Below are 10,000 nucleotides of genomic sequence, written 5' to 3'. Positions count from 1 at the left end.
TGAACCTAGACCAGGCCCACATTCAGCCTGCCCTCACACACACAGGGGGGAGAGAGGAGGAGGGAGGGGGTTCAGGGGCAGGAGGGAGAGAGAGAGAGAGAGAGAGAGAGAGAGAGAGACAAACCCGTCTGAAGGACTAGCAGACAGAGCAGTCCATGAATGAAAATATGTTTTTGCTCAGAGACAGATAAAGACATGGTCATTGGTTGTTATGACTGAACTCAGATGCCGCCCCCACAAATGATGTACTTCTGGGTCAGAGGTCAAGGATGGATGGTATGAAGAAGAAGCCTCATGATCGGACGCTCTGGCAGGAACTGCTGCTGCGCTGGGAGCCAGACTGGAGAGACGTCTACTGACCAGGACACAGGAGAGACGTCTACTGAACCAGGACACAGGAGAGACATCTACTGACCAGGACACAGGAGAGACGTCTACTGACCAAGACACAGGAGAGACGTCTACTGACCAGGACACAGGAGAGACATCTCCTGGTCAGAGGTCAGGGTTGGCCGCCCCCCCCCCCCCCCCCCCCCGTTCTCTCTCTCTCTCAAACACACACAAACACAAATGTCATGATCCTCATATGCAGTGTGTGGTTCTCATTAAATGGTCCTTGTCCAAAACCCTTGACTCTCCTCTCTCTGTGTCTTCATATGGTCGTTTGCTGTTGTTTAAACTGAGTGTTTCTCTTGACTTGGCCATCATTTTTGTATAAATTCTGCTATTGCGTTTTTATCCGCAGCTGTATTCTCTGTATGAAGAGACGTGTATCTGAATAGATACATACATTCATGCTGTTTCCAGTCATAGCCAGCAGGTGGAGCTGTGGGCCTCGTGATTGGCCGAGGTTGCCGTGACGAGCGGGCAGCGGATTGGAGGCCGTGGGTCAGGTCAGGAAGTGGACGCGGGATCATGGAGGGATTCTCCAGCGAGGGGCGGGATGAGGACATGTCTTACTACTGAGCTAGATAAACATGTGTTCATATGATTAGTCAAACCAAACTGCTGCTTTTACAACATCCACTCGGTATCAATCGACTTGGCTTGTGTGATAAGCCGGCTACAGATAGCGAGCTCAAATCACTCAATATCAATCTATTTCTTGAAGAAGCATCGTCGGACGGAGTTGGTTAAGGGGTCGGTTTAATTAGGTGAGTGAGAAGTTACATTAGTAGAGATATTTCCACACTGAATATCCCTGGGTTAAAAGCTTTCTAAGAACCTTCTAGCCCAGTCTAAGACATCTTTCACACTGTCACCATCCTGGCGCATCCAAAGTGACCCCGGTTGTAGCACCAGGCTTGGGTTAGTCCCGAGATTGCGGGGTTAGTCCCGAGATTGCGGGGTTAGTCCCGAGATTGCGGGGTTAGTCCCGAGATTGCGGGGTTATCCCCTGGAAATCCACTAAACGGGACTGAAAGGTCCCGGTGCGAAACTGGGCTAAAGTAAACAATGGACTTTACATCAAGTTTTTGTTGTCCAATCACACGACTTCTTCGTCACGTCATTATAGTTAAAAGTTGGTTAATGTGTGTGTGAGAGGCGACCCAGGGTAAACTCTTAGCACATGGTTAACTCTTAGCCCAGGGTAAACTCTTAGCCCAGGGTTAACTCTTAGCCCAGGGTTCACTCTTAGCCCAGGGTTAACTCTTAGCCCAGGGTTAACTCTTAGCCCAGGGTTAACTCTTAGCCCAGGGTTAACTCTTAGCCCAGGGTAAACTCTTAGCCCAGGGTTAACTCTTAGCCCAGGGTTAACTCTTAGCCCAGGGTAAACTCTTAGCCCAGGGTAAACTCTTAGCCCAGGGTTAACTCTTAGCCCAGGGTTAACATTTAGACCAGGGTTAACTCTTAGCCCAGGGTTAACTCTTAGCCCAGGGTTAACATTTAGACCAGGGTTAACTCTTAGCCCAGGGTTAATGCAGTGTGAAATGCTTTTATCTACCATAGTGGGTTCGAAGCAATCAACAACATAAGCGGCAGAGATGAAGTTAGCTTGCATGTGAAAGAAGTGAGAAGCTCCTACATAGACGCCCGCTACATTATGATTCCTTTTCTTGAATATTATATGATAACATTATGACAAGCTAGCTTACGCTCATGTGGATATTCTCCTTAACCGAATTTATCTGAGGTGGTGTGAATGGATGATAACCGACTGTGTGAAACCCTCTTATGATCATATAGGGTTTGGGAAAATGTAGTCCCAGACACGACCATCTTGTTTCTACACAGGTGTATCTATCTGTCTGATTGGCTCTACTGCATAGAATCCTATGCAATCAGACGAATAGATTCACCTGTGTAGAAACAAGATGGTCGTGTCTGGGACTACATTTTCCCAAGTACCCTACAATAACATCCAATAACAATAGTGAGTGTTCAGTGATGGCTGTTAGTGCAAAAATACTTTGTTTTGTCTTACAGAATCAGACCCTTCTGCTGGTGATATACTACTAGTGTAATACCATCCATCCACCCAGTCAACCACACCCTGCACTGTTACGAGTCACTCATGCACTAAAGTCTCGCCCACCAAGAAGAGATCTGGGCCATGTTCAATCAGAAACACGCTGTGCACTGTATCGCTACGGTTTCCGCTTTAACCCAATCTACAGATTGATTCAACGCACCACCTGAACTCACCCCTGTTGACCCGTGAAGCTGTCTGTCTCGCTCGCCCAAAACGCCCTGAACTCACCCCTGTTGACCCGTGAAGCTGTCTGTCTCGCTCGCCCAAAACGCTCTGAAGTCCAGCCCATGAAGAACTCAGGTCTGAGCTATGGAGAAGCAACCATCAAGGCTTATAGGTAATCTAGCATATGTCTTTATTAAAAGGTTATGATTCAAATAATCAGTTTTAAAGGAATATACTATTTTGAGAACATTTTAATCAGCTCAATGTAGTTAATTACCTTAAAATAACAGCTTCAAAATCATTTTTTTGATTTTTTTTTTTCAAGGTGTAATACGAAAATATTTATCTTAGAAATTCATGAGGATATCTTTAAAGGGTAAAAAAACTATTCACCTGTATAGTATCTCCATAAAAAGGGCATGGTCATTTTCAGATTTTTCGTCCTGGATAGAGAATGTCACACACATCCCACATTGTTCCTTAGGGTCATATTAGTCTATAACAGTTGAGATATTCTCTCCTAAATTAAGTGCATACATCTCTAAGCCAGACTCCCTCTCTTAACCAAGAGTGGATAGACCCCAATAAGAGCATTCATGGACGAACTGACTGTCACTATTACATCTGTCCCGGGCAGCAGGTGGCCTCCAAGGCCTAGAGGGGCAGGGTCCCTGTCAGGCATGCTAGGCTGTAGTGTGCTATAAGTATGTTTTGTCCTAATATTTATCTTCTGTTTTCCCCCAGATGTTCTCCAGTTCTCTTTCCAGAACACCCGCAGATTAAAGAGGAACAGGGGCTGTGGTCCAGTCAGCGGGGAGAGCAGCTCTCACCTCGCTACCAGAGTCCAACTGTGGAGAACAGAGAGAGAGACTCTTTATCCACCAACACAACCGGAGAACAAATCAAAGCAGTGTCTTATGAAGAGGACTATGGAGCAACAGAACCAGCCAGTGACTCTCAGACCCCCTCTGTAACTCCAGACTGTCCTACTGCTCAGAGTTTAGAAGAGGAGGGGAGAGGAGCCTGCCCTAAGCGTGTCAAATCAAAGAGAACACGGGCTAAGTGTTTTAGACCTATTCCCAGCCCTGGCCCCTGCCTCAGGACCAAGACCAGCCAACAGACCAGGCCTGTTCCTAGTTCCTACTCTGGAAGTGAGAGTGAGGATGTTTCTTCTGGGGAAGCTGAGAGCAAGGCAGCAGAGAAACCGTATCAGTGTGAGGAATGTGACAGAGTGTTTATTTGTAAGAGTCATTTAGTTAACCATAGAAGAATCCACACAGGAGAGAAACCATATCAGTGTGATGAATGTGACAAAGCCTTTAGTGAAAATAGTACTTTAGTTAGACATAGAAGAATCCACACAGGAGAGAAATCATATCTGTGTGAGGAATGTGGCAAAGCTTTTAGGTGTAAGAGTCATTTAGTTAGTCATAGAAGAATCCACACAGGAGAGACACCATATCAGTGTGAAAAATGTGACAAAGCTTTTAGTGAACAGAGTCATTTAATTAGCCATAGAAGAATCCACACAGGAGAGAAACCATATCAGTGTGAGGAATGTGACAAAGCTTTTAGTCTTAAGACTAATTTAATGGTCCATAGAAGAATCCACACAGGAGAGAAACCATATCAGTGCCGGGGATGTGACAAAGCGTTTAGTGAAAAGGGTAACTAAGTTAAACATAGAAGAATCCACACAGGAGAAAGACCATATAAGTGTCAGGATTGTGACAAAGTTTTTGGTCATAAGACTTCTTTAATGAATCATATAAGAATCCACAAGAGAGAAGTCATATCGGTGCCAGGAATGTGACAAACGTTGAGTCATAAGACTTGTATGAACCATAGAAGAATACACAAGGGAGAGAAACTGTATCAGTGCCAGTAATGGGCGAAGCTTTTCATCAATGAGACAGATGAGCCATCTGAAGAACCAGAAATGAGAGAAACAGCATTATAGAAAAGTACAGTATAGCTGAGATTTTAGTGATCAGAATTCTATAAATAACGATTTCAGGAGACGCTAGAGAAACCACACCTGTGCTGTTGTGATAAAGGGCCTGGTTTGTCCCACCAGAGGATGTAGTCACTGTTCCGTGGAAATACCTCGCTGTCCCACAGACCTCAGAGTGAGGTCCATCAACACATCATTTAGTAAAGCTGTGGATGCAGCAAGAGGAATCTGTCTTCTTTCTCCTTTATGATAATGTTAATAAAGATACCGGATCATTTTGGAAAGCTATGGCATATATCTTCAAACGTATTTTCAGGAGGAACCTTGATCAGACCGTAGAAAGCAGTGAGATGCAATGCTACACGCAGATCATGGCAGGAACATAGCCTATTAATTAGGCTACTAATTAATTAATAACCTATTAATTATATATTGTGTTTTACCTTTTCACATTTGTTGATGGTGTGTTTTTTAATTGATCAATGAATTGTTTCATTTGAACTATTTGGCAAATAAATCTTATTTTCCTGTATTTAAAGTACCTGATTATCCTCATTTACTAACTTACTACTAACCTGTTGTGTTTTGTTATGCTATGCTTTTAAACCTGGAGCAATCTTTTTTAAATTTAATTTAAAAAAAAAATTTTTTTTTTAATGAAAAGTGCATTATAAATTATAAATAAAATGTTTTATTATTATTACTATCCTACTTGACTAATACAGTACATTGAAATTGATGTACTCACATGTTTATTGGTCTGGAGTCACTATCTTAGTTGGTCTACTAAGTCACAGACATCATTTAGAATAGCGTTGACTCGTCCATAGAGACGGGTGATAAGGAAAAACCAACATAGTGTCTTGTTGGTCCAAACCACTACCACTGTGAGTGTCCAAACAAGATGGTCGACTGGTAGGAACTACAAATCCCATGAACACCTGGAAACAACTGACTAAATAAAAAAAATAGACTAGTCCTATAACTGATCTGAGGTGTTGGACGGCCTCCGGTGAAGAAGACTAACAACGACACACAAGCATTACTGTATGTAAGGATATCTTTCCTACTACTGACCCTTATCACGTTTATAAATGAGAAAAAGTATAATGTTTCTAGCCACTTACAATATGTAAATAAATAAATGTAATTGTGCCAGTACTATCACTACTACTACGATTAATACTAACATTTGAAATATCTTCTTGATTCCGTTGCGTTTCTAGCCACAAAATGTAAGTATTTGATGTTGGTGTTTCTTATAGATTCTTAATGTATGTACCTTTTCATGTATGTACCTGTGTGTTTCCAGTTTCCAAAGCGTCGCCTCTTATTGAATGCACGTTATCTGTGTAGTACAACTGATTCCCTCTAGATGGAGATAAAACAGAGGATTTCAGTCATCGTCTGGGGAATTTCCCAATGGCCAACTTCACTGGGGTGGATAACTTGATCACACGGGGATTCCAACAGTTACAGTGAAAGGATAGCCTGACACCCCATTTAGTTTCACTTTCATTCATGGCCAGGGGCTGGAGCCAGGCTTGTGAAAGGAAAAGCTGATGTATAGTCTAGAACATTCCACATAGTGACAGGGAAGGTTAACCAGGCTGGCTCAAATAACTATTTTTGTGCGTGGCTGTAAGCCAGCACACCTAGTATAGCGTTTGTCCGGTTATCACTCTCTCCCTCCCTCCCTCCCTCCTTCCCTCTTTACCTTTACCCCTTGCCTTATAGGTCAGATCCTGTCCCAACCACAAAAACGTGATATAAACTACAGCCACAACCACATATTATAAATGTTCCATAGAGAGTCATTTTCAGGTCAGAAAGAAGGTTTAAAATACGATCATATGGGGCTGAAAACCGGACATTTTCTGAAAATCTAGTGGGTCCTGCTGTTGGATATCTGCCCCCCTGTGGGTAAACGGGTTAAGGCGCGTATCATATGGCTAGCCCTAGCATAGAACTAGCCCTGACCACCGCAGCCCGGGGTCGACTCTCGCCTGGGCCCTGGGCTCCATGTCATCATCTTTCTCTCTCTCTCGCTCTCTCTCTCTCTCTCTCTCTCTCTGGCTCTCTCTCTCGCTCTCTCTGTCAAAAGTTCACATACACTTATAAAGAACATGTATGTCTTGGCAGTCTTGAGTTTCCAATAATTTCTACAACTCTTATTTTTCTGTGAAAGAGCACACTATACAGTGGGTATGTAGGGTATAAATCACCCTTTATGTTTTAGTGTAGCTGCTCATTCTCAGCTGATATCCATGACCAGCAGGCTGGGAGGCTGGGGGGTTGGAAGGGGAGGAGGCTGGGAGGGTGGGGGGTTGGGAGGGGAGGAGGGTGGGAGGGTGGGGGTTGGGAGGGGAGGAGGCTGGGAGGGGAGGAGGCTGGGGGGTTGGGAGGGGAGGAGGCTGGGGATTGGGAGCTTGGAAGGCTGGGTGGAGGTTGGGAGCTTGGGAGGCTGGGAGGAGGCGGGGGATTGGGAGCTTGGGAGGCTGGGAGGCTGAGAGGCCGGCGTGGGGAATGCATGCTTAGTCATGGTCACACTGCCCATATCTGGTTCCTCTCCTCCTCCTCCCTCCTCTCTCATGAATACTTCACAAGCACACCCACACCTGCCACACCTACTCTGCTTTCATCCACTCTATTCTATCCTGTTATACCGTAATTCGTTTGATAGTTCAGCCTCTTATAAATAAATAAAAACTACTAAATTAAATAAATAAATACTTCTTGTTCAAGCTTATTCTATGCTGTACTCTCTCTTGTAGGGCATCACTGGGTTTGAACAAGAGTGATTTGACAAGTATGGGAAGTTGTGGGGCTAAGTCGTAACATATACTCTCTCTAATCTCTTTCTCCCTGTCTCTCTCCTCCCTCCATCTCTCCCTCCCCCTCTTCTCCCCTGATCTGTCTGTCTCTCCTCCCCCATCTCTCTCTCTCTCTCTCTCTCTCTCTCCCTCAGATGTTCGGCCTCATGAAGCAGCATTCAGCCAACCCGGTCAGCAGTATGAAGAGGAAGGCTGATGAAGGCAAAGCTCTCGATCTGAAGGAGTGAGTGAGCACAGTGTGTGTGTGTGTGTGTGTGTGTGTGTGTGTGTGTGTGTGTGTCTCTGAGGCCGTACCCGAGGGAGGAGAGAGGGATGTCAGTCAGTCAGTGAATAAATCCCTGTTTATTCAAACCACGTGCAAAGCTCAAAGCTTCAGAACAAAGAAGCTATGTAGAGTAACTGTGTCCGAACCATTCCTTCTAACTCTGTGGGAGTTGAACCATTCCTTCTAACTCTGTGGGAGTTGAACCATTCCTTCTAACTCTGTGGGAGTTGAACCATTCCTTCTAACTCTGTGGGAGTTGAACCATTCCTTCTAACTCTGTGGGAGTTGAACCATTTATAACGATAACCCTGAGAGTTCCCTAAAAACCTGAAAAGGGTTCTATATGGAACCTTTTTTTCAAAGGGTTCTTTTTGTTTTTTAGTGTTCTCTAATGATTAACAGATGGTAGTTCACCCACTAGTAGGCACTGGTCCAGAGTCAGCTGTTTACTTTTCAACCACTACCTGACCACAGCTCCAGAGAGAGGTTACATAATGTGTGCGTGTGCGTAGATTATCATCTCAGATTGCAGAATATCCTGACATTCTGTCCAAAGATCAGTCAGACTGACAACTACACCTGACCCAATCCTCTGGCAGTTGCTAAGACAACCGTTGCTAAGACATCTGTTGCCATGACGTTAACGTATTGCCTGTGGTTCACTCCCCAGGTTAGGGTCGGGATGGACACCTAGTCCATCAACCCATCAAAGCTGACATCCTGTGATAAACACACACACACACACACACACACACAGTCACATAGTCATCGTATTATATTATTATGTTATCTTCTATGACATTATGCTGTTGCTGTATTAGTATGAATACTGGAAATCACTAAATCAATACTGTACTAACTGAATCATATGGAAAGCAAAGCAGGTTTGGAATGCTGGGAGGGTTCCGTGGCTTAGCAGGTGTTCCACTCTAGACATTCTGGAACCTTCACTGTCTGGTGAACTGGTTGGTTTTTGCCCTCTCTTCAATTATAACTGGTATACAATAAATTCTGCACTCAAAGATCGCCCAAATTTTGTGTTTATTAAATATAAACAGACATACACTAAAGAACAAGTTCTGACATATTCAGATTTTAGTCATTCTTTTAACCAAAGCAACGTACAATAACCGACTACATCCCAGTCATCATCAGTAAAGCCCTCTGTAATAACATCCAAAAGCAGGTTGATTCCAGGTCATGGTTTTATGTATTAAACTGTTTTACATATCTATAGTCCCTAATATAATTATGAGCAGCACGTGTAGATGAGGTATATGAACGTATTGGGCAGTCATCCTCTGTGTCCCGGCAGGCGCAGGTTTCTATGCATTCCTGAATAGAATAGAATAAAATAGAAAGATTATTTCTAAGGTTCTGATTTTGTGAAAATTGACCCTGTCTATGATAAAGACCAAACAAAGTTCATACATACATAGGCCTACTTATGCTCAACTGTGTCCTATTCAACAACGCCCTCGCGTGGTCGTTTGGGGCAGCCTACACACACACGCACGCACACGCGCACACACGCACACACACACACACACACGCACGCACACGCACACACACACACAGGCCGTTGAATCCAACAAGACTCGCTGTTCCCAATCCCCAAGCCCTGATCCGGTATCCGGGGTTTGCAGCCTTCTTGTACTTTCCATGTTTATAAACAGAGAACCAGCAGCCTCGGTCGGAGGGTTCAGGACGGTTTTTACAGAGAGAAAAGTGTCAGAATAAAACAAAATGCAGTTGAAATGGCGGCGCACGGGTGCGTCCAGAAGCATTATCAGCTCCAAACTTCCAACATGTTTCTATCTGGCCCGGAACCAATGCCACATGCCACGCACGTGTCGTCCGGTTCCAGGAACTATTCGTTAACCCTTTCTTATTGAGGCCCTCTGTGCAACCCCTCCAGCTCAAATATCATTATTCTGTAGGACAACATTCACGAACACCCAATAAATGCAACATGTACTGGTTTATACTCTCATATACTTTAGAGAGAAACTGTTATCTTCAAACTGCATAGCGAGATGAGGAGAGAGGGGCCATGTTAGAAATAACAACAATAACTTTGTATTGAGCTTCTCAAGCAATGGTTAATAATCTTAACCATGAACAAAATCATAGATATGGTATTACAGGATAATAACAGAGGTACAACATATACAACACTGTACAACAAAAGATCAGACGTGAAGAAAAATACTTATTTACTTATTATTATTTACATTACACCTGATCAAAAACAAGTCTGGAACAGACAAGAGCGTGATCTAAAGATCAGGCCTTTAGTTAAGATCACT

General features: G+C 43.9%; 1 long non-coding RNA gene across 1 annotated transcript; it reads left to right on the top strand.

Annotated features, from left to right (window-relative positions):
* Nucleotides 1–955: 955 nt before the first annotated feature.
* LOC311327358 lies at nucleotides 956–8,386 on the top strand. The gene is made up of 3 exons (XR_014631097.1): nucleotides 956–1,154; nucleotides 7,561–7,649; nucleotides 8,362–8,386. It is a non-coding gene; the product is annotated as an uncharacterized lncRNA (long non-coding RNA).
* Nucleotides 8,387–10,000: the final 1,614 nt, after the last annotated feature.

Source organism: Borostomias antarcticus (genome assembly GCF_949987555.1).
Source record: "Borostomias antarcticus genome assembly, chromosome: 31".
NCBI classification, from domain to species: domain Eukaryota; kingdom Metazoa; phylum Chordata; class Actinopteri; order Stomiiformes; family Stomiidae; genus Borostomias; species Borostomias antarcticus.
This window is presented reverse-complemented; position numbering and strand designations above follow the sequence as displayed.